The sequence below is a fragment of the Lepisma saccharinum genome, chromosome 5 (genome assembly GCF_977018435.1).
Source record: "Lepisma saccharinum chromosome 5, izLepSacc3.1, whole genome shotgun sequence".
NCBI lineage: Eukaryota > Metazoa > Arthropoda > Insecta > Zygentoma > Lepismatidae > Lepisma > Lepisma saccharinum.
The window spans coordinates 79,790,203-79,816,615 of record NC_139233.1 but is presented as its reverse complement, the minus strand read 5'-3'; positions in this window follow the sequence as shown (position 1 = coordinate 79,816,615).

Sequence of the window (26,413 nt, the reverse complement as noted above, 5' to 3'; positions counted from 1 at the left end):
ATTTAGGTTATGCGTTTTAGTTGATCCAAGTCATCGTCAAAGCGAAATCCTCACCTTCGTACTAAGCCTATTTGCGTTATAATTGCAATAAAGAAAGAATAAATCCTTTCGTTTTGTCTACTGCAATAATGTGGTTGTATTCCTCTGTGCTGTCTTTGCCTAACACTATCCCTGTACCTGAGAGGAGTCTGTGTACTTCGGCGAGCCTCATCGTTCAGTATTGAGTATTACTGACTTATTATTAATAAGTATAATACAATGACATAATACCAAATCTCACACTAATTAAAACGCCTTGAACGTACCATGCTATACATTTCTTCTTAACTAGGGAGCAAACTCATTGAAAAATCATTCGTGTCCATTAATCATCGAACTAGTAACACCGCAAACTTGACCAAATATATATTGCCAAGTTCAAACTTGACGTCCGTCTAACCTACCTACGAGTCTCCTGCGAACACTTTAATACATGTAAAAAATCAGTCTGCAGTTGTCTCAGCGTGGTGAGGTAGCTCAGTTGCAAAATGGTATCTTTCTTTCATTAATGTGCACAGGTTTATTTTCATACGACCTGCGTGGCTGCATGTTCACAATGAACACTGAGCGAAGTGCTTTGTCTGGTTCGGTGAGTATGTGCACAAGTTGAACCTTGTAAGCTTTCAGTTACAAACGCTCATAAAACACATCCTATACGTACCGTAGAGTAAGACATTGGCATTTCCAACTCACCACTCGTTTTTCGACCGAGTTCCTAGGACTGCGTTGGAAGGCTTGTAGAAATCTATTGAATGCTCCACCAAACATGATGGGCGACCAGTGCTTTTGCCTATGAACAGCGTCGAAAACTGCGATTACAGACGTCGTTTTCGCACATTCTACAACAGAAAATCCTTTCTGTTGTTTGGTCAACACCATTTTGCACAAACAGTTCGCATGCGCAGGGTTCGCATTTCAAATGAATTTTCTTTAGTCTAGTCGCAATCAGTGCTTGTTACAGATCTCTCCGCACACTGATGGCTTAGAACGAAAGGGAGGAAATAGATACAATTTTTTCCGAACACCCTGTGTATGAACAAAGCATAAAGCGTACTTTAACACAAATTTAAGAATTGAAGGGTTAAAATGATTTATACAGGGTGCCCGCCATGAGACTCCAAAATTTCCTTTTCATTTCAGGTCATACTGTTGCGATTCCAATAGGGGCAGAAGCACAAACTCAAAAAAATTACGCGGTAACGTTGTAGTTCGCGCTACGACCACAGTGGCGCTAAAACAATAAATTGTTTCTAAAATGACCATTCCAAGCGTATAGTGTTGCCCACGAGACGAGACTTTGGCCTGTCTCGTCTCGTGGAGTCTCGTGGAAATGCTGTCTCGTCTCGAAAATATTCGTTTGTCTTATGACACATGGCCAATCTCGTCTCGTCTCGAATTTTTAAAAGCCTGTCCCGTCTCGTCCCGTGGGCAACACTACAAGCGTACGTGCACAGGTTGGTGGAGGTATGCAGAAACAATCAATTTAGATTTTTTCGTATGGGGGCAAGTCAAAGACAGAGTGTACGCTACAAGGGGTAACGACATACTGGACTCAAAACATCGCATAAGAGATGCCATACACTGTCACAGAAGACATGGCGTGAAATTGACTACAAGTTAGACATTCTTCGTGCCAGCAAAGGCGCTCATGTGCAAGTGCACTGAACTGAATTTTGTGAGTTTTGTGAGTTACACTGGAAACTTTCTGAGTTGCATTATCATTTTCATGTATAGTAATGATGGTATGCAAATTTTCCTTTCCACTATATTTGTTTGAAATGTAGGAGTCTCACGGTGGACACCCTGTACATATTTAGCGCGCCAAGTACTAAACCAGACAGATCGGCAAACATTTTCGCATCGGTTGTATTTTTCCGTTCCGTGCTTGCAATGAGAATGGAACCAGGGTACCACAGATAACGCCGTTGGGAAACCCAGTGAAAACTATTATTCACGGTGATCTGGGGAAATAAAAGAAGGCCCCGATAAGACACCATTCTGTTCCCTGCGATAAGGCTGCAGTTAGCGGTTAGGATGACTGATAAGGATGATGATACCTTCTCTCTTTATGACGTCAGTCTGTGGGTTTCCACAAAAGGACTAAATGACTCAGCGTCGTTAGAGAAAGAAGTAGGTCGTCCGTTTCTGAACACAGCTATATGGATGCACTGGGGGAACGTCGTTCATGGGAATGAAGGCGATTCTCAAGTAAACGACGCAGAAGTTGGTTTCACCCCATCGTCTAGTGATTAATGACGAGGGCCTGGAATTTTATGTAATTACATATTTTCCCCTTTGTATGTTGAACGATTGATTTGGTTTATTTTACTTCGCTCCTTTGCCACTTTTGACTAATCGCAAAGAAGAGGATGAATAATTAATGATATGATGACATTGATGGAAGGACACCCACGCCCAGGGGTACCGGGTTCGAATCCTGGCTTGGGAATGGACGTTTGTGATGTCTATTCATCAATTTCATCATATCATCACTCATCCCCATCTTCGGAAATTAGCTTAAAGTGGCACAAGAAGCGAAGTAAAATAAATCAAATCAAATCAAATCGTCTTGGTTTTCCTACAGGTTTCCCAACAAGAATCCCGTAAACTCTTCTTTCTTTTCCCATTCGTGCCACGTGACCTGTCCATCTAAGTCTTCTTGATTTAATTATTCTAATAATATCTGGACATGCAGAATACATATTATGCGGTTCTAAATTATGCAACCTTCTCCACTTATCTGTCTCCTAATTCATTTTAGTTCCAATATTTTTCTAAGGATTTTATTTTCAAATACTCTTAATTTATGTTCCGCATTACTACTACTTCTGGGAAAGGACAATACCAGACAATTGTGTCACCAGAATATAAGCCTACAAACAAAGAGGAAAAAAGGTTGAGTATACACCTTGTATGTTTTCCTTCTCCCCTTACATCCGCCAAGTGTAAATTTCTCCGTCGCATATTCTGATTTTGTTATCCAGGGGGAAAAAAACAAAGCTTTGAATGGCACCCTCTGTGCATGGCGCCCAAGGCTTAAGCTAAAATTAATACTATTGTCAGTGTGCCAAAATAATAGACCTAATTTTTTTTTAATTCTCTAAAGAACCGTCGGGTATTTGACATATAATACACGTTTATACGTACACATACACACAGGTAACTGATAAAGCTACCACCATGCGTGTACGCACATGTCATGAAGGCATATGGGGTGATATGGAGGTATATAGCTCCACATATTCTTAATCTCGGCCATAGTCGGGATGATGTAATCAGCATCACGCCCGGCCACCTCTACCCCGAGGGTTGCTCCCATGTACCAATTTATACAAGGCTGGGTGGGCCTCAACGTCGCGCAGAAACCGGGAAATGGCTGGGAAAATTCCTGGTCCATATGACCTGCCTCGGGATTCGAACCTGGGTCCTCCTCGTGGTAGCCAGAAAATATACCAAGTACATGTGTGTGTGTGTGTGTGTGAGTCATCTAGAATCAAAACGCTCCAGTTCATTAAATGTGGTGCTGTGAATTATGATTTAAACTTCTACGTTCTAACAATTGGAAATTGCATTATTTTACACCCAAAACCGACCACGTCCTTCAGTATCCGTTAGATCCATGACACATTTCACAATTTTCAGAATCAAAACTTGCCACATTCACGCCGTCCAATCAGAACGCGCTTGAGCTACTTCATATAGTTTGAATGTGAAGGAGGAATGATGTTTGATACGAACAATAATTAATATTACAGCTGATACAATGTACCCACTATGTTGGTAATAAACATAATTGTAAATATGTACGAAAATAAAGTTTATTTATCCTGTCTTATTTTAATATTATATGTAATTTATGATTGTCATTTTAGTTGGCAACATGCCGGAAATATGCAATAATTTCTTATAATGGATTCAACTTGTTAAGTTAGTTTGCATAGTTTAATAATAGCCCGACCCTGTGGGCGAGTGGTTAGCACATCGCGCTGCGACGCCAAGGGTCCCGGGTTCGAATCCCGGTCGGGCTTGGTTGTTTGTGAATGTCCATTCATCAATTTCATCATTTCATCACTCATCTCCATCTTCGCAAATTAGCCAAGAGGCACAAAACGCGAAGTAAAATAAACTAAATCAAATCAAATCAAAATCAAATCATAGTTTAATAATAAAGAAAATAATAAAGAAAATAATTTTTATGATTTCGGAGAGAGCAAGGAATGAGCGCACGCCCGAAGTTTTCATTTTCTTTTTGTTATTGGCTTTAAAACTACTTTAAATTCTCTTGTAAAACAAAATGACGAATACCGTAATCGGGCTTGTCGTGGGGACTACTTTCGAAATAAAATTGCGGGCCTGCCTGACGTCACGTCAACCACGAATGAATTAGCGAACATTCTCTCGCGGTCGTCGTGACGTCAGAAATGCGTGACGTTAAGTTAGCAAACTATTGACACATATGGAGTAATACTGATGACGAGGACATTCCTACGTTTCGCTGCTTTCTTTATCTGACGGTGAAAGTCGGATTGGCCTTGCTCCCGGCTCAAAATTCGTTACTCTTTAACTCAGTATACACGAAGAAAGGGAAAGAACAAAGAAATAGCCAGACAAAGATAGATGGGGAGAAAGAGTGGGTCTAGGGAAACCGAAACAGTGTACAAAATGATGTAGAAAAGAGGGGGTTAGGGATAGCGAGCAAGGTGAAGAAAGAAGAGGAAACGGGAAGTGCAAATGGTGAAGGGTAGACAGGAGAAGGAGAAAGAGAGAACAAAGTAGAGAAAAATGAAGACAGACAGATAGAGAGAGAAAGAGAGATGAGAGATATGGAGAGAAAGAAATAGGAAAACAAAGAATTGGAAGAGAAAGGAGGAAGTCGATCCTAGAATTAATGTTTCAAATTTAGGTATCTGTCTTTTTATCATGAATCCATTACAACTCTTCTTGGTGATTGTCCAAGTAATTCGAGAAACTTTGAAAAATTTAGATATGGAGAAAAGAGAGATATAAATAGAGCGAAAAAGGGAGAAAGAGGGAAACAGTAAGGATGGAGAGTGAAAAAGAGAGAGAGAAAGGAAGAGGGAAACAGATTGATTGATTTGCTTTATTTTACTTCGCTTTTTGTGCCACTTTTGGCTAATTTGCGCAGATGGGGATGAGTGATGATATGATGAAATTGATGAAATTGATGAATGGACACTCACAAACATCCATGCCCAGTAGAGACAAACAGAAAGGGAGGGGAGGGGAGAGAGAGAGAAAAGTGACAAATATATATCTTGCAAATATTAAGTACCAGTGTATTTATCATTTTGTTACCGTCACATTAGTTGGTTGCCCTTTCCAAATTGAAATTTCAACTTAAATGATGAAAGCTCAATTTTTTAGATAATTTGACAATGTGTCTGAGGACCCAAACCAGGCGACGACAATGACTGGCGCCTTCGCGTCGTGTCGAAGCTGCGTAAGATCCACCAGAGCATACGCAACGTGTGCGTTCAGCAAGAGAGTGCGTGTGAAGAAAGGAAATCTTTTGGCCACGTTTGGCTGGAACTAACAATCACGATAACCTCCCCTCCTCACCTGTTACAACACACTTCCTGGTGGCGTTGCACAACCCTCCCCCACCTCCTTCCTCGCTCATCAGACGCAACCGGAATCGGTGGTCTTTTCACATTAATACGATTTAGCAAGTCGCCATGATCAAAAGGAAAGATCTGCTAGAAGGGTCAGAAGGAATAAGCGCCGTGCAAGGCAGGAAGGAAGCGTTGCTGTCTGCCAGTCGTATCTTCCACAGCGCTTGCACGTGCTGTGTGTAATCGACAATTCACCGTTGGAAGCCATGATGTGATGGGATTGCCACATCGCTCACGTCACAACTTCCCTTCGAGTTTTTCACACCGAAGAACAGTTATATGGTTGCGTCAGGTGCTTCTGCCAGCCTAACTCCTGTACACGGTGGGTTTCAGGGACTGAACAGATACGTATCCTTTGAAGACTGCGCCAAAGAATTTGTGTAAAAGAAATACATAGGCACCGACAGGAAGGGTCGAGTGGGTCACATACCCCTCTGGACTGGAACATACAAAATTATATTCTTATCTTTATTCCTTTCCCCTCTTTCGATTTTTCTGTCTTTCTTTCTATAGATTTTTGTCTTCCTTCCCAAAGCCTCAGAATTTCTCTGTTTCCCCTCTCTCTTGTTGATCATTCCTTTCATAATGTTTCTTCTGTTATTGTCTGTCTCGTTTTCTCCATTATTCTCCTGCAATGTCTCTCAAACGAACTTCTCTCTCTCTCTCTCTTCGTTAGTACCACTTGTCTCTTTCTCTCTCTCACTGGCTTTTATTTATGGCCCTTTTTCTCACTCTATCTTTCCATATTGTTCTAGCTCTCTCTCACCCACCTCAATTTCTCACTCTCTCCATATCATTGTTCCTTTTTATCACTCTATTTCTCTATCTCTCTCACTCACTCGCTTCTCTTAAATTACTATTATTTTACAATGGGCCGTAAATATAACGTCACACCATTTTCAGACTTGCTACTGTAACTTGGACTGTCAGCAGTGACTGTTATGGCGTCACTTATTTATTGTCTGTTGTACAAGCTACGCTAACAGCACTAAATCTAACCACATGACTATTTCACCTATTAGATGCAAACGCAAGTAGGTTATGCAGATTGTGTTTGGTGCTGTTAGCCGTTAGCACATATCTCCAAGTTATCGCTCGTCTATTTTACCCTTCCCCCCTATAGTGTTGTCCACGGGACGAGACGGGACAGGCTTTTAAAAATTCGAGACGAGACGAGATTGACCATGTGTCATGAGACAGCATTTCCACGAGACGAGACAGGCCAAAATCTCGTCTCGTGGGCAACACTATTTCTTAAGAAAATGTTGTTCCCAATTCAGGTATAGAAGATGAGCGTCGTTTTCTCAGAACCAGAAATGACCGAAAACGAATCCAGTGAAATTCAAATCCTCAATTTGTGGGTTGTAAGGGTATGAAAACTTATCTTGCACACCCGGTCCTGCATTCTGCAGACAAGCGAGGCTCTGGCGTCTGAACTCAATACCAGTACAATCCTATGTGGGCTCGTGTTGTGTCCTCCCTATATGGTTATGAAGTGGTCTCAAGAGACAGAAAACAGCTGCGATGGGACTCGATGCGCTGACCACGCGTCACCCAATGAAAAAACCGGTCTAGCAGGCCCTGGCCCTTAGAGGGTTATGACGCAATTTTGTTTAAAATGAGCTATTCAAGTAAAGCAGTAAATACAACATCGAGAAGGAATCTTCAAGTGAAACATCAAAGGAAATGGATGGCACTCACGTACTTCTTTCATGTAACATGAAATTTTCATCTGTGCCACAGCCAGGAACTTACCAAACAGCCGCTTACCAAACTGTCAGAAAAATAGAAATTTCACCCTTCAAAAACGCTAATTTTTGTTGAGTAATGTTGCAATGCAGATTTGCAAATGATTGAATAATGGTTGTATGTCATAATGATTATATCCCAAAGACAGATACGGCTTTTGAAGAGGGCGCTGGTGAGAATTCATTAAATTTAAAAATTCTAGTATTGGTAAAGAGTTATTAATCTTGTAGCTTCAAATGAATAACGGGACTCTTGAAGTAAAGATCGAGGAATTTTAAGAAAATGGCTTCAATTTTGAAAAGAGGGGGAGGGGGCATTTTCCTTAAAATAATATATACTCCGTCCCAGGAATCTCTGAAGCAACACTGAGGATAACGGTAGAGGAGGGGACAAAGCGAGTGGATGGAGCGAAGCAGTGCACTTTGTTTCAAATTGATGTTACGTCACCTCCTCTATGCTCCACCTTTTACACAGTATAAAATTGAACATGTACATATTTTTCTAAAGTATATGTAGAGAAGGTTTACATCTTGGCACCATGCTGCAAAATGTGCGATGAGGCGGGGGAGGAGGAGCCACAACATATTTCCTTAGTAATTCATTTACTTTAGCTGGTTCCAAGTCAGTTTTGCTATTAAGTGCAACATATTTAATCCATTCTATGAAGTTAAAAGGAACACTTTAGGGGGTGGTGGCAGGTCAACTAAAGTGTTCAGTAACGCTAAAAAAAATACTTTCAATAATAGAATACTAGAGTGCGCGTCAAATCTCCTGCATATGGCGATAGCCAATAGCAGCGCACTGCAGCGGTGCCATGTCGAAATCTCACACGGAAAAGAGACAGCGTGGTTGAGCGAAACGCCTTGTCAAGGAGAGCACGGCCGCACGTCTGTGATTCGCTGGTGCTGTTCAGCCGTTCAAGGCCATATGCAGGAGATTTGACGCTCACTCTAGTAGACACACTGTCATTAAATACTTCATGCGGATAATGATATGATCTGGAGGGGTGGAGGGGGTCGCGCAATTAGCCTTAGGAGGGATGGTACCCCTGGTATTAAACATATATTTCCTTGAGAAATTTGTATTCTTTCAAGAGTATATATTTTAATGTTAATATAACGGCGACACTAATAGTTTATCTTAAGTAAATTAATTTATTCTTGAGGCTACATTTAACCGTGGTAAAATGTAAAGTCACCGGCAATAACAATGGACACCTAGATCCTAAAATACTCGCGTCTCTGCAGGCGTTATGCGTGTTGCCTAACTCTACGGCGGTGGTAAACCTTGCTATTAAAAATGTTCTATTAAAATCCACTTCTAGCCGTGGAGTTAGGCAACACACACAATGTATTTTTGGGAAGCGAGTATTTGAGAATCCAAGTGTCCCTTTTTTATCGCCGGAGACGGTACCTGTCAAACTGGTAGTTTTGGAAGTAACACGCATAAAAACATTGATTGATTCAATTGCTTCATTTTACTTCGCTTTTCTGTCACTTTTGGCTAATCGCGAGATGAGAATGAATGTTTGAAATTGACGAAGGGATGCTCACAAATTCGAATCCGAGACCCTCGGCGTAGTAACGCGATGTGCTAACCACTCCGCCATGAAGGTCGGCACTTGTTTATTTTTTCTTTCTTTTATGGCATACAACGCAACTAAACTGATCTGTTCCATCATTATTTTCGAAATCTGAAGGAATTACCTTTATTCATGCTTAGATCATACCGAGGAGACGGAAGAACTTGACCACGTAACTGAAATATCAACGGAAAAATATACTTTAAGACAAACTCCCGCCTACCTCCGAGGTGGAGTGCTTGAACATGGGTATTCTTTGTGTGTCCCTTCATCAATTTCATCATATCATCACGCATCCCCATCTTCGCGATTACCTAAATGTGGTAGATGAGCGAAGTAAAAAAAATCAATACACTAAACAAACTGCGGTGCAGTTCTTTTGCTCTGTCTTATGCAATTCAAAGAACGAATTTAGAAACAGTGAACATAATTAGAAACTTATTGCAGATATTATGAGCCATATTTGGAAGAATCATAAATAATGAGAATAGTCTCTATCATTTAAATAATTTTATCAATTAGGAACAGATAATACAGATCTTTACAAACTGGATGAAAAATCTGAAGAAGTTTTAGCGACAGCCATGTTACCCAAATTCCACTCATACGTATATTGGAATATACCTTATTCGTATAGTTTCAAGTTAATAACTTGCTATAAATTATTTATAATTATTTGTTTTTCATAATTCATGAATATGTTTATGTTTTATCTTATGTTGTTATATTATTCGCGTATTTTTCCAACATTAATTCAGATTTTATAGGTTAATAATTATTATCCTAAATAGTATATGCAACGTTCTCATTATTTGTCAAATCCAAGACGGCTAGGATTATTTCTATCTTTCAGGCAGAAGTTGTTGTGTTAGCACCTATTACATGCATTTCTTCTTAATATCGATTTTTGTTCAATAATGGACAAGATTGAAGTAATTTATAGTCTTCGATAAAAATACGTAAACTAAATCTTTATTTAATCATTTTATGTGCAAGGGCAAATATTAATTATTTTATATAATCAGTCTCTTTATTTCTACATGGTTTAATATTGTAACATTATAGCAAAACTCTCTCGTTTTCAAGAATACAACGTTCTCCTCAGCGTTCTCCTATTGTGGCTGTTTCTTTTAGGAGTGGGGAATGATGCTACGTGTAAATGGCGACGTCAAAAGTTCCGATTTGGCATTCTCAATTGTTGCCAACCATAAGCTAAGCTTACTATCTCTAATTAGCATTAATCTCACACATAACTTATCAGTTTTTCAGTTTTTCTTGTGATATTCTATGATATGAGTTGGTAGCATTGTTCAGAAAGAATCTGTTAAGCTGTGCCTCGCGCCTGAGGTAAACACTTGAGGTCTTGCTATTAACGGTGAAGGCGGTGCGCGGATTCTGTCGTGATAAATAAGTTACTTATCACTGCCTACGAGCAAGCAGGACCCAACACATTATATTTTTAACTTGTGCGAGAACGTATGTAACGAGCGCGATCCTTGATTAAAGTTATTTTGGACATTTTAATTTTAAAATAATTGAATTTCATTTGAGGTGAAGTTTTGCAATTCGTGGTTACCTTCCTGGAGGAATGGGGATCGTCTTAAATTAAGACTTAATCCCGATCACTGGGTGAGAACTGATGCTTCCAACTGTCTAGCCGGACCAAGGAACGTGTTGCCAATTCGTGGCTCCATACCTGGAGTTGTGATTGTGGTAGCACGTTGCAAAGTATTACGAAACCAACAAAGAGACAACTTCAAAATTTCTACTGGGCTGTAGGCTGGTTTCAAAACTCTATTTTTTGGCCTATATGGTGGTTTCTTCAGTATGGCCAGGTCTCCCCAATTGGTAATTCGGTGCATCAGAAATGGCAAAAGGTAAATATTATGCACCAAGCGAAACTCATATTTTTACTTACAAATAGACACTAAATTATGTAAAATGGATTTTTGGGTATTGTACGTAAATTATTCTGAACACGAAAGTTAATAGCCCCGTCTAGTTCGCTGCACTCGGTGTAGTGCAAGTGTATTCAAGTGTCAGGCTGATGCAAGAAAATGGCGTTCAACCAAGTAGACGGAAAGCGGTGTTCAAGTTCAGAAAATTCAACAAATGCCTATCTGCTGCATTAAACTGTCATTTGATTAGTTAGCACGCACCACGTGATCATACAGTCCGAAACGTAGTGCAAACGGTGCAGAAACTAAATACACTACTTCACACAAAATGAACGAAGTAGACGAGTCGGTGTTGCACCGTGTAACCAACTAGACATGCGAGTGCAGAGAGAGTAATACGTAAAGTGCAGCGAACTAGACGGGGCTAATAGTAGAGGAAATGTACGATTTCACCCGGAAATAATTTCAAGACAAATATCTTTTGTACCAGATTGTGCGGAATTGTATAGTTATAATATATTAAATTATATATAATTATATGTTAAAAATCCGCCATCCAAATGTTTGTGGAAAATTCACCTTAAAATTTAAAAAATATGTAATATATATGCATTGTACGTACGTACACAAAAAGTGAAAATAATCAAAATGAAAGAGCAGAAAATTTGCTAAATTATGTTTCTTGTTTTATTTATTTATTATTATTGAACTCAACAGGTTTACACCAATTTACAGAGTTGATATTGTAATAGTAGTACAATTTCTTATACAATACATATAATAACAATACTGTAGAGTTTCATGACATATTTCCATCTATTTTTCTAGCCAATGTATTCATAACTGTTTTCTTGAATTGTGAATATGACATTGTGAACAAATCGACGCTTTTATTATCTTTCTCCATAGCATTGTAGACCGCACTAATTAGAGATACCATCAATCTTAATTGAATTAGATAGATCGAAATATTTTCTTTAATATTTAGAATTAGGGTGAAAGTTAGTTTCCGACACAAAAAACAGCAAATATGTAAGGAACTATGTAATTTACGTCCTAAAGTCACTGAACCAAATTCATAGCTCATGATTTCCTCTAGAGAATGGTTTTTGTTTCGTGACTTTAGAGTCAGGGGTTGAGGAGATATGTAGTTTGATGCAGAGTCATGTGTTTCCCTAAATTCACTTGTTCCATTTCTTATGATATTGGTGAGAACGTAATATATTGTTTTCTGCAGTGTTTCGTTCACTTGCGTTTGTTTCATGTTGTCTTGGTTGTTTAAAAATGTATGCACACAGTAGCGGCGAGTAGGTGTCTTAACTGAGCGAGGGTGGGATGGGGCAGTGATAGTTTACTTTCTACTTACTGCAATTAGGAAGAATCGTAAAGAACTCTAAAGCAGTGGTCTTCAACCCGCAGCCCGCAGCCTGCTGGCTTTGTTTTAGCAGTCCGCCAAAGCATTTAATGAATTAAATAAAAATACTACGTTCTGCGCCAGGAAAATTTGTGTGCCAAAGGTGTGGGGTTCAAACATATTATGAGAGATTTTGTTCCAATTGTGAACTACATAAGATCTCTAGGACTGAACCACTTACAGCCTTCCTTAATGATATCGAACCAGATCACGGTCACAGAAGTTTGTTGTGGTGCTCAAATGAGTTTTCGATCTGAGGGATGAGATAAGCGAGTTCATGGCAAGTAATGATAGGGAAATAGAACAGTTGAACAATCCAGAGTGGATGGCCTATGTTGCTTATCTCACAAAGATTACAATGCAACCAAATGAACTACATAGGAAGAACAATTTTATAAGTCATCTCAGTGCTTACGTAAAAGCTTTTGAATCCAAACTGTGTTTGTGGGAGAATCAGCTTAAAAATGGACATTTCACACTTCCCAGAGTTGTCACAAGTGTTGGTTCAAGAAACGTGAGAAGTATATTGAAGCTGTCTCGGCAACAAGATCTGAATTCGCTACAAAATTCCAAGACCTCAGGTCACATAACAACATGTTTAAGATAGTCTCCACCCCTTTCAGTGTAGGGTGGTATATTCTCCAGGTAACATGCAGATGGAACTCATCAAATTGCATTGTAATACTGAATTAAGGGAAACATTTAACAATGTAGACGTGATGGAGTTTTGCTCCAAATATGTGAGAGCGTCAGAATCTCCTTCGGAACCAATTACGTCTGCGAACAGTTCTTTTCCAAAATGAAAACTGCTGTTGGATTGATTGAGTTAGGTTATTTCACGTTGCTTCCTTGCCAATTTTGGCTAATCGCAAGAATGAGGATAAGTGATGATATGGTGAAACTGATTAAGGGACATTCACAAGGAACACCCATGCCCAAGCCGATATTCGAACCCGGGACCCTTGGCTTCGTAGCGCAATGTGCTAACTACTTCTCCATGGAGATCGGTATGAAAAATGTGAAATCGAAGTCGAGGAATTGACTAACCGACAAAGACATGGAAAAACTGTCTGTGAATAGCGTCATTCAACTTCAAGGCGAATACTCACATGCTAGTGAAGAAAAACAATGACAGTCCTCTCCATGGCCGTAGGTAGGAAAAAATTTCGGGGGGGGTTCATTTATAATTGTTCCCATGGGCGTCGCCAGAAATTTGAATATTACAAATAATAACAATAATTGTACAATAACAATTAAAATTTCATAATAATAAAACAATTTTATTCCATAATAATAATACTAATAATAATTATTATTATATTATTGTTATATCCTTGAGGGGGCTTACTCAATCCAGCAGATGAGTGAATATCCAGCACAAGTTTCTTTTTGTGTTTTTTACGTTTCATACAGTGTGTACTGAAATGCACAATTATTATACTTCGTCATTAAACTTTAGATACCTTCAAGAGAAAAGCTTTAAAAGTTAGATGGAAATTTTAGTCATAAAGTTTTTGTTGTTTGACTTTAAAATTAAATTTTTGGAATTTTGAAAAGTGTGGAACCAGTTATTCTTTTTAAAAACTTAGCCTGGTGCATGGATTGTAACCTCAATCGCGAACGTAATGCGCTACGAAACTGGAGATCCTAGGTTTGAACTCCTATCAAGGGGGATTTTCGACTTTATCGGACAGGGAATTTAAAAGCTGGAAAGGGAATTTTGGGACAATCATAAGGGAATCTTCAGTCTATATTCCTTGTGACGCAGGAGCAACACTGGAAAGATGACAGCAGAAGTGATAATGGAGGGGTCGCGGGTGGGTTACGATTCTGAGAATAAATCCTGTTTCACTCAAGTTTCAGAATTCCAAATGTATGAAAATTCTAGCTCGATCGTTTCAACATTGTCTCCATGTATTTTTGTGATGCTTCGAAAAAAAAATTGAAAATTTGTTACAGATTTTGGTTTCTGAACTTCCATTAATCCAACATGTCAGAAGTTTCGGGGGGGGGTTTGAACCCTAGAAACCCCCCCTCTAAATACGGCCATGGTCCTCTCGTTGAAACGGTAAGTTACAATTCTTGTGTATGAATGGTTTACAGGCTTTTTTAATTAAGAAAATAACATTATTTAATTATGCTTATATGTTATGTTGAAGTACCTAACCTCAATTCAGAACTTGTTGGTGTTCTTTGCAATAGTCAATTATCCATACTGGTGTGTTGTTTTGTAAATAATCTAGTAAATGAATATATAATGAAGAACAGAAATCATGTTATTGTTTGTAAAGTTACCACTGCCTTTATGATCGTGTGTGGAACAGTGTGGCCCGTCAGTCCCTCACAGAATGTGAAAATGGCCCGCTAGGGGAAAAAAGGTTGAAGGCAGTTCACGTGCTCTAAAGGCACCAAATAAAAAACAATCTCTAGAGGAAATTATAAGCTATGAATTTGGTTCAGTGACTTTAGGACGTAAATTACAAAGTTTCTTACATATTTTTCTGTTTTTTTGTGTCAGAAACTAACATTCATGTTAATTCTAAAAATGAAAGAAAATATTTGAATCTTTCTAATTCAATTTAGATTTATGATAGCTCTATGAAACAAAAATGCAATTTAGCAAATGTTCTGCTCTTTCATTTTAGTTACCTTCACTTTTTGTGTACAATGGACCGTTTTCGAGATATTATATTTTTTTAATTTTAAGGTCAATTTCTTCCCCCATTTTCCAAGATGGCGGATTTTCTCCAAACATTTGGATGGCGGATTTTTAATATATTATTCACTATACCACAATCTGGCACAAAAACATTTGTGTTGTAATTATTTCCGGGTTAGACCAATTCTTCCCGTTCGCCTATACGTATCCGACCTAGCTTTCATGCAGTTCGTAATGTTGATGCAGCGGCCTTTCAGAGTAAGGTGAAAAGTGAGCACAATTTCGAGCCATTGAGGCGTACAAAGGGAGAGGAAATTAAACTCATTACATGCTTCATGAAGCAGGTATGAAAGACCCATAGCATAACAAACTAACGCGTGGGCAAAGTGAGGTGTTAATCAACCAATTTCGCTAAGTGAAGTAGCTCCTATATGTATGGAGCATAACAGTTCGAATGGAAGCACTGTGCAAGGGCAGATTATGGTTATAAAGTTATGAGCAGAATTATCAGAGAGAGGAAATCATTGTCTGCACAAAGCAAGTTTTGTAACAGTGAGAGTGTTCTTCGTTTTCATTACAAGAATTACTGACAAGACTATCTTTAAATTAATTTTAATTTTAATTAGTCAACTCAAAGGTGTGAAGTTAATTAAAGATAGCTGAAGTAAAAGTTCGTTAAAAAAATCGTACATATTGCTTTAAATGCTTCGCAAATAAGAGACAAGCGTTCACCTGTACATTAAAATAATATTTTTCTAGCATACACAAATATATAATACATGACTTAATGCCTCACAAAACAAAAATTACGAGGAAAATTTTCAAACACGAAGCTTATTAAAAGTTACATTAGCAAATATATATTTTTGCTCACATGTGTAGGTACTGTTCTTTTTTTAAACAGTCGGCAATAGTTATTTTTTCTTGGTTTGCAACGAGAATTATATCCGTGCATATTCTGGCAACATTGAGCCAGGTAAAAATCCTATGAGAAATTCGAATTGGGAAGATAACATGGGATCACTCATTTTCAATAGAATTTGCCAAAACCCGTCTCGGCTAAGAGAAAACAATTTAAGCTGAATACCTCGTCGTATTTCAGGCAGGTAGATCGACACTACACCTTCTATTACACCTTTTGGAAATTTTATTTGTTCGGGTGGGAAGGGGGAGGGGGCAAATGAGCGATAACACTTTCAAGTGGTCTTTATCAGGAATGGGATATCTTAGAAACCGTGGTCTTTCAGAAAACGAAACACAGCCATTAAGGTTTAGAGGCTATTGTATTTACTTCAGGTAAAGGTATACCCTCGTCAGTGTTGCTAACTGTGGTGAAAGTATGTTATTAATAGTGGAAATTTCTCGGATTGTTGTGGCAACGAGGTGAAAATGATTAAAATTAGTAACATTTTGCATATCTTATTTAAAAAAAAGTTATATTACTGTCATGCATACAACATTTGATGTCACGTTCGGACATTTTGTAGACCAATTTTTTGAGCAACGTTCGCTGAACGTTGAGTTTACTGAGAACTTTGAGGGCCTGTGTCTGTCCATCAGCTTTTCATTGGGTGATGGGTGGTCAGCGCATCGAGTCACAATGCCCATCTCTTTTGGCTACACATGGATAATACATGTTCTCCTTGGGTTATTGGAGCAGGGTACCATATTTTGTTGATATGAATCCATATGTACACAATGACACATAAAGAGCCAATCTTTATGGCGAAGTGGTTATCGTAAAAAAACTCGCAACTGGTGAATCCCCGATGGCCAGTGCCAGTGCCAGGATTAACCATGTAGAGGTGCTGAGGGTGTGAGGAATGAATTTTTTTTTTGGTTGGGTGGTGCGATGTTGAAAATAAGGAAAACATGAAACATGCATGCATGCTTTAGCCATTCCAACAAATACCAATAAACATTTAATCAAAATATGTCAATGAACTGAAGACTACTAGTGACTTGTTTCAGTTCTGTTTGTTTTGGCCACTACAAAAGCATGTTTTATAATTTTAAGCGATCAAAGCTTGTTTATGCAGTCTACTGACCATACCGTGTCCTAAAAAAATAATAAATAAACAAAAAATAATGCGAAAGGAAGACAACAGCCACTAATCATTGTAGAGACTGCCCCCCTCTCAGTACATGAAAGTAAATACGGGTTCTCTTACAGATTAGGATCAATGGCTTGTCTGTTGTATACAATAACAGCGGTGTAACTTCGATATTACGACAAGGTTTTAGTAAAAGTCATAACGTAATATGGCATTGAAAGAGTTAATGTTTTCAGTTGAAAGTAGGTTTTGAAAAGGGAGCGATGGAAGGAGTGTGCCCCCCTGGCGCCGCCCTTGCCGATGGCATCGTCCTCTTGTAATCAAGGGGTCCTGGGTTCGATCCCCGGTGCAGGCACATAGTGGTTCGGATCCCACTTTAAACTGCAGACCCAGTCCAGATTAGCCTATCTGTGCATGAAGTGGACTTAAAACAACAATTCAAACAAACACTAACTCGCTATAAAGCGTCCAGGTCACAGGTTGAAATCCTGGTGAAGTATAGATCTTTCGTACCGTGTTCTCACTTGCAAAGAATTTGCTTCCCTTACAGAAAGATCAATCATCCTTCTTATAAAAGATCTCAATAATAATTTAACTAAACTAAAAAATTGTTAGATTATTGCCCAAGAGCTTTGAAAAAGGGAATATATCAACTAGAATGAACAGATAAAAAATCACAACTTGTCAATACCAGACTTATAAAAATCTACAGTACTGATGGGTTAATGTAGGTGCAATATCTGTATAAATAATGCTTGTAGATAGTCATTCAGAATTTGAATTTTTCGTGCTTTTGAAACAATATCATGCAATTTCAATCTGCTGCCATCTATGAAGAGTTAATGTAAACTTGCAACAATTAATCTAGAAATATAGTATTCCTTGTATAGATATAGAACAACCGAAGTGAATTTTAGGGCACACACTTCTTTCCATTTCAATTAGTTATTTTCTTTGTGGATTTCTGAGCCAATGTGAAAATGTAAATTACGCCGTCCATAATTAAAACTCACATCTCCGTAGGTTACTTATCGTGAATGTGACGTACAATAACGTCACATCACGTCTTTCTTACAAAACACAGTTTTCAATTCATTTTATAGTGGATCTTGGTAGTTTTCTTGATACCATGTTAGAGTGACCAGGATATTTTGACCCAAAACCGGACATCCCAATGAGGCTGATGTCTTCTCCCTCCCCGTTGCTTAGACTTATTTCATGATAATTAAAAGTCATTAGGTACAACACCGAACGATGACAACACCGGTTTAATTGTGTAATTGATTGATTGATTTGCTTTATATTGCTCTCCTTTTGTGCCACTTTTGGCTAATTGGCGAAGATGGTGATGAGTGATGATATGATGAAATTGATGAATGGACACTCACATACAACCATGCCCAGGCCAGGATTCGAACCCGGGACCCCCGGCGTCGTAGCGCGATGTGTTAACCACTTCGTAACGGGGACCGGCCAGGTTTAATTGTGTAAAACTTATACATAACGTATCACAATAATTACGTATTCATGTATACATTTACTCCATGTTCCTGCTATCCATATAACAAAATCGTGTAGTGATGGTAACCCACACAGACTATACAATTGGTTACATTTTCTTTATAATTTGCCAATTTACCTCCCCCCTGTGAAAAATACGTTAGGCAAAATTGTTGTTATTATTATTTATTAAAGTATGGTCACATAAATGATACATCATAAACAATAAATGAAATATCATCTCCCGTTGTCAAGAGACATCAATTATTGTAATCTCGGTATGACTTTCTTTCTGGTCCCTTCTGATGAACCTTTGATGTTAGTCCTATGCTAAAGTTGAGGAGTGCCTGAAATGTTTCGTCAGAAGAACCGATCTTCTTGAGAACAACTTTATTCTTCACCAACCGTTCATGAAACTCCCTGAAAAACGTACCCCCATATCTGACACACAACGCGAGATTTGTCTTTTGAGTTTGTGTCAGGATAAAGGATTATAGAATCTTGTTACAGGTCCGTATTGAAACTACATGTACACTTCTTGACCGTGCTTATTCATTGCTCTGCAAATAACGGAACACAAACAAAGCAATACAACTGTGCTTGAACATTCTCGAGGGCCATGACGCTAGTTTAAAAATTCCATCATCAGTAAATCATCTGAAAGTACTATCATTGAACATGCAAAACCGATATCCTTCAGTTCTTAGAGTAAAGCAAGAAATTGACATGGCTTCTCTTGAAACATTGAAAACGATTGTGTCACCGTGTAGGATAGGCAGTAGTTCAGGAGTAAGAGGAAAACCATTCGATCGAAAGCAATTTGTTTAATCTTTGGCGGACAATATGAATAGCCGGTTTGAAGGTTTAGGTTTCATTTCGCATGTAGTCCTAATAAATGCACACACATGGCATTTAGACGATTATGAACGCATTTCCACCTCACTCAAATATTAAGTGAATTCAATCGAAATTGTACCATGTGAACGCAGGTTCAGTGCTATTAATGCAACCTTTACTGATCAGAGTGAGATTAAATATTTGCGTGGATCATAGAATACAAAGCCGTAAATCAATTTCGGTGATACCCCGTTCTTGGTAGTTTTTTCATGAGATATGAGCTGCAATTAGCATTTTAAACTTTCGTTTTAAAAGTTATTCAAAGACAAAAATTGTTATTTTAAGTTTTTTACCGATTTCATTACTGCCTTCGTTTGATAAAGTTTGATAAAACTTTCGGGGGGTAGCCCCTTCAGTCCCCGCCTCTGTGTAATCAAGTGGGGACAATGGAGCTGGAAGATAATTGTGCCCAAATTGTAGATCGCCATCTTCATTCACTTAGTTTTGCACGCTGCGAAGTTTAAATATTGAAAAGAAGAAAACAACAAGGCAGATTCCTCTACAATACCACCCGTGCGAGAGCATAATATATGAAACAAAATTATTCTAGTGATGGGCATTTTGCGTGCACATATCTTTCAACTCGACTGTACCAATCCAGTAAGACCTTTTGGTATTTTTGTTATTAAGGATAATTATAGATTAATCCGTTTATTTAAAGGACGCATAAAATAAACTTGTAAAAAAGAGCTTAAATATTGCTAGGTTTTGTAATTTTAAATTGGACTTCTTTCAACAAATTGGAAACTTTCAGGTTTTTATGCCAATACTTGAGTACGGTTGTGAATTGTGGAGCTCATCGGCACGTGGCAAAAATACAGTGAATTCAGAAACTTTTTGTCAGATCATGGGCTTATTTGAGGGCCCAACTTGAGAAATGGCAAAATCGAACGTGATGTTTAACTTTGGGTGAGGGGGGCCGAATCGAAAGCATCTCATAAAGATAGCATCCAGGGCTATTTTGCTAAATAACTGTTACATTTGCGAAATCATAACAATTACTCCTTATTACCCCTTACCGCAGCCAAGGTACACCTATGTATCAGATTAATGCACATGAGTCCTTATATGACATGTAAATATGAGGAATGATTGGAATCTCTTTATTTACAAAAATATGTATTGAAGTAGGAGGAAAAAAAATGTATTTGTACAGAAAAAGGCAATTACTGTAAATTGATAGTGAATATTTTTGAGAGATATTGCTTACAAGGTTCCAAAATGTAGGACCAGGCATACTTGTCTAACTAACTAACTAACTAACTAACTAACTAACTAACTCTCTAGCCTTCTTAAACCCGAAGGTTCATGGCTGCAGCAACACAGGCCTTCCATCTGTCATTATCTTGAGCAAGATCTAAATACTCTTTTACATCTCTACCAATTTCATTTAGGTCCATCTCAACGTTGTCTCTCCATCTTCGTCTTGGCCTTCCTATAGGTCTCTTACCATCAGGTTTCGAAACAAGAATCCTGTGAACTCCTCTTTCCTCTCCCATTCGTGCCACATGGCCTGCCCACCTGAGTCTTCTTGATTTAATTATGATAATAATATTTGGACATGAATACAAATTATGTAGTTCTGAATTATCTAACCTTCTCCATTCACCTGTCTCCTCATCCCTTTTAGGTCCAAATATTTTCCTAAGGATCTTATTTTCGAATACTCTCAATTTGTGTTCCTCTTTCAATGTAAGGGACCAAGTTTCACACCCATATAATACTACAGGCAATATTACTGTTTTGTATATTTAAACTTTTAGTTTCTTAGATATTAAACGAGAAGACAAAAGTTTATGAAGAGAGAAGTAACATGCATTTCCTGAATTAAGCCTACTTTTATTTCCTCTTTAATATCATTTTCATTTGTTAATATTACTCCTAAGTATTTGAATTTGGAAACTGGTTCAAACGAGTTGTTATCAATAATTTGATTTTGATTATTACGTAACACTTGGTTTCGGCCTGTAAGCATATATTTAGTTTTCTCTTTGTTAACTTCCAAACTTATCTCTTTAGCAGTTTTGAAAAATATTTTAGCATTATTCTTAATTGTATTTATATCATCCCCTAATAAGTCTACATCATCTGCATATGCTAACAACTGAGTCATACCATTTAATTTTAGTCCTTCGTTAGTTTCTTTTACCTTCCTAACACCATATTCTAAGGCAAAATTAAAGAGCAATAGAGATAATGCATCTCCTTGTTTTAACCCATCATGAATTGTAAATTTGTCAGACACATTAATACCCACACGAATTTTACTTTCTGTTTCACTGGTGCAAACTTTTATCATACTAACAAGCTTCTTAGGTATTCCAAACTCAACTAACATATTATATAATTTATCTCTTTTGACCGAATCATATGCTTTTTTGAAATCAATGAATAGCTGATGGACACTTTGATTATATTCCCACTTTTTTTCAAGTGTCTGTGTGATGTGAAAAATTTGATGTGTAGTTGATATGTTACGTTTAAATCCACATTGATAATCACCTATAATTTCATTAGCATATGGGGTTAGTCTTGTTAAAATAATGTCAGATAATATTTTATATGTTGTTGAGAGTATAGAAATTCCACGGTAATTATTGCAGTTCATTTTATCACCTTTTTTAAACACAGGAACAATTATGGATTCTTTCCACTGTTGAGGGATTTCTTCTTTATTCCATATTAAACAAGTTAATTTATGAATTTGACATATTAACGAATTTCCACCATATTTATTTAACTCAGCTGGTATTAAATCAATGCCAGGTGCTTTGTTATTCTTTAGCCTTTTAATAGCATCTTTAACTTCAGTCAAGTTAGGTTCTGGAACTAAAGGTTCTGCTGTGTGTACTTCTCTACTATCAGTAAATTGTAACAAGGGTGGTGGGTTGATAAAAACTCTGATTTAAACAATGATGTGTAGTCAACTAATTGTAGAAATATAGGACGTTGTGCTGTATCTGGCCATTGCTGTGCTCAGCACTAAGTAACAATAAACTGTTATCATAATTACTTTATATAATAAATAAAAATGAAAATTTAATGTGAATGTTAATTTTATATCACTTTTCAATGTACTATCACACAGCAAATATATACATTTTTACTTATTTTACTTGTTAAAATATTTGTATTTTAATTACATTGCATTTCTGCCCCTTTAGTTTAATCGCGATGCTGATGATAAAGTAATTACTAGATGAATCAATCTAGAACTTTCAGCAACGAAACTAACTCAAACCTCAACGTTTTCAGCCACCAAGTGGAATATAGTGACGTTATTTTTACGTAATAAGAAGAAAACGATTTTACAGAAAGGTGGAAAAGAGATGAAGAAGGAAAATGGGGGAAAGAAGAGGGCATGAAGAGAAATAAAAGAATGGAAAAGCAGATTGAAAGTGAGATAAAGAACAGAAGAAATGCGAAATAAAGACGAAAGAGATAAGAAAGATGAAGAAACGAAGCACAGGGAGAGGTAGAATAAGAATATAAATAAAGAAGTTGAATATAGAGAAAAAGGTTTACAGGAGCAGAACAGGTAAACAGAATGAAAGAAACCGATAAAGAGGAATATGAAATAAAACAAGAAAGAAAACAGGAAGGCAGGAAGCAAGCATGAACATAGGGACATTAAGACAGAAAAGACATGGGAAAGGTTATGAAGAAAATACAAAGAAAGAAAACAGAATAGAAATGCGAACAAAGGAAAATGGGAATAACGCACAATTTCCCTTCATTCCGAGGTCAAGTACCTATCAGCTGAGAGATACTGGAAACTGGAATTGTAGGGCGAACCTACCTACAGGGTAAAGAGCAATGAAAGAATGAAAGTGCCATTCATTTCAATACACAAACAGTTTGTAACTTGATTAGTCATATCTCCATGAAAAGAAAAAAAAACGAAGACTAAATATTCAAATAATGGCAACACAAGGATTGATTGAGTGATTGATTTGGTTTATTTTACTTCGCTTTTGTGCCACTTTTGCCTAATTGCGAAGATGGTGATGAGTGCTAGATGATGAAATTAATGAATAAACACACACAAACACCCATACCCAGACCGGGATTTGAAACCCGGAAAGGAAACTATCTACTGTCGGATTAAAAATTATAGATACTCGAGTTTGGAGCCCAATTAAAAATTAACCAGTACACCCTGTACATAAAAACAAGTTACATCAAAATTTAGCTTATTCATTTCTGCGTTAATCTACTATGATAATCAATTTCTTTTCGAGTATGCCTTCTATTTTGTATTGTCGTGAGAACAAAAAAGTGGCGTCTTTTTTTTAGTTTTTCAAACGATCCCCCTCTTTGAAATTCTATAAATAAAAAAACGGGTCGTCAAATCGTAATCAAATGTTAGTATGGAGCAGAAAGAAAGGTTTTTAATACAATTCTTAATTTACAGATTTTTTAAATTTGTCAAAAAAACCTTCTTATCAATTTTGCGAAACAACTTTTTCTTAGTATTGGGTTGCCCTATAAATACAATATGGATCTTGTCTTGAAGCTCTTTGCTTCTGTTTTTTTGCTACTGTACACTGGGAAAGCAGAGACGTCATATTTAAGGTTGTTGAAGTTTTTGACAAACACTTGGAGGGAAGTTTTACATATTTCAACATGGAGGCACTCTGGAAGAAGCGAAGGGAAGCGAGAGAAGAAAACAAATGACTCTCTACTTTAGTTCGCGTGTTTGCCGGAGTTCTTCATATCATGGTGGAGCAGTAGGATTTCACTGCAACTTCAAATCTTTTCAATATGTTTGAAAAACTGGCGTATGCAGGTGTAGCTGATGAGGCTACAGTCCCTCTAGAAATTTCGAGAACATTAAAATTTTCGAACAAAAGCAGTACAGAACTAAAAAAAAGGTGGTAATTGTAAACACTATTTAATATGACCCCCAATTCCCATTTTCGTTTTTGAGTACAATTTTTACATAGTGAAAAGGTTCAAATATATATATAAAAAAATAGTTTATTGTATATCCCCCAAACCTAGAATACAGCTATGCACTATCCACCTTTAAAACCCAAGTCAATCGAAAAAATCCTGGGTACGCTAATGTTCTCAGCTGATGCATACTTCTTGACCATGGAATAAAGGAAAATTGTACATTTTTTCTTCCTTTCTTCTTTTAAATTATTTATATCTCTATTCTGTTTTATTTTACGTGAATGCTCTTCCTAACTTTTTACCTCTATTCTCTTTAAAGTTTCTTTGCTCGTGTTTGCTTGCTGTCATCTTGAACATTTCTTTGATTTTCTCTCCGTATTCTGTCATGTTTTATTTAATATTTTCTTTATCGATCTTTTCCTTTTTCTCCATTTCTCTTCTTTCTTTATTTTCTTTTCGTATCTCCTTTTTTTTCTCTCTCTCTCTCTCTCCCCATCTCCCTCTCTACTTCGTTTCTTCACCTTTCTATCTTTTTCTCTATCGTGTCCTTATTTCTCATCTATTCTGTCCTTTCTCCCACTTCCCCCTCTTTTATCTCTCTTCCTCTCCTTCATTCCCTTTCACCTCTTTCCCTTATTCTCCTTTCTTGGTCTACTTTCCACCTTCATTTAAAAAGTTTCTTCTTATGATAACGTAACAATGATGAAACTACAGCAGTCAGCTCACGAGAAGAGGGTGGCGGGGTGCGGGGATAGAGGGAAGAACCGGTTCGTTTGCAGATTTTAGGGGATTTTAGGAAAGTCTTCCGCTGCGACCAGTGTTCCTTTGGTTTGATTGATTGATTTGGTGTTTTAAGTCCACTTTATGCTCAGTAAGGCTAAACGGGACTGGACCTACAGTTTAAAGTGGGATCCGAACCACTATGTGCCTCCACCGGCAACGACTTTAGGGATAGCAGATGACAAACTTTAAAAAAGATGACTTGCAAGAATTTGTTAACTTTCGACGAAGATTCAGCACTTCGAACACACGTTTTTTTGCTTACTGGTGTTTTGGTGGGTTTATAGATCACGGACCCCTGTAATATAATTTTACACAGTTTCCGTATAACTAAAATAGGCAAATGTCTGAATATTCTAATATTTGTGAAGCTTGGTCTCTTACTTTAAGAGAAGTAACATAAAGTGACATTTTTTGTCTTGGAGTTGTTTCTTCCAGGCCTAAAGTCAGGAAACCGATTTTGTAAGTTGTCACTAAAAACACATTTGCGTTTCGGCATGGCTCAGATCGCCGATCGACAGAACTTCAATTCACCACTGTCATGTAACAACTAAGAGTACGGCAGTTAAAAATTACTGTTTATTTCTGAATGTCATGAAATTCAAATCAAAGTAAGCTGCGGAGAATCGCATATTCTTACCTATTGTTAGAAACTTGTTGCTCACCACGAGCGCGGTAGATGTCACAAATGCCTGAAATTTTTGGAAAATAAAAAAATTCAAACGAAGGCAGTAATGAAATCGGTAAAAAACTTAAAATGACTCCAGGTAACCATTTTTTCTTTGAATATCTTTCAAAGACCAAGGTTTAAAATGGTAATTGCAGCTCATATCTCATGAAAAAACTCCCAAGAACGGGATATCACCGAAATTGATTTACGGCTTTGTATTCTATGATCCAAGCAAATATTTAATCTCAGTCTCATCAGTAAAGGTTACATTAATAGCAATGAACCTGCGTTCACATGGTACAATTTCAATTGAATTCACGTAATATTTGAGTGAGGTGGAAATGAGTTTTGGATTTTCTTTTTAGATGCGAAAAACTTGCCCTCGTAACGCACACATGCCATGCTGCACTGTATATTAAAGTTATCCTGACATGTCATCATAAAACACACGTTCATAATCATCTAAATGCCATGTGTGTGGATTTATTAGAACTACGTGCGAAACAAAACCTAAAACTTCAAACCGGCTATTCATATTGTCCGCCAAAGACTGAACAAATTGGTTTCGATCGAATGTTTTTCCTCTTACTCCTGAACTACTTCCTATCCTACACGGTGAATCAAACGTTTTCAATGTTT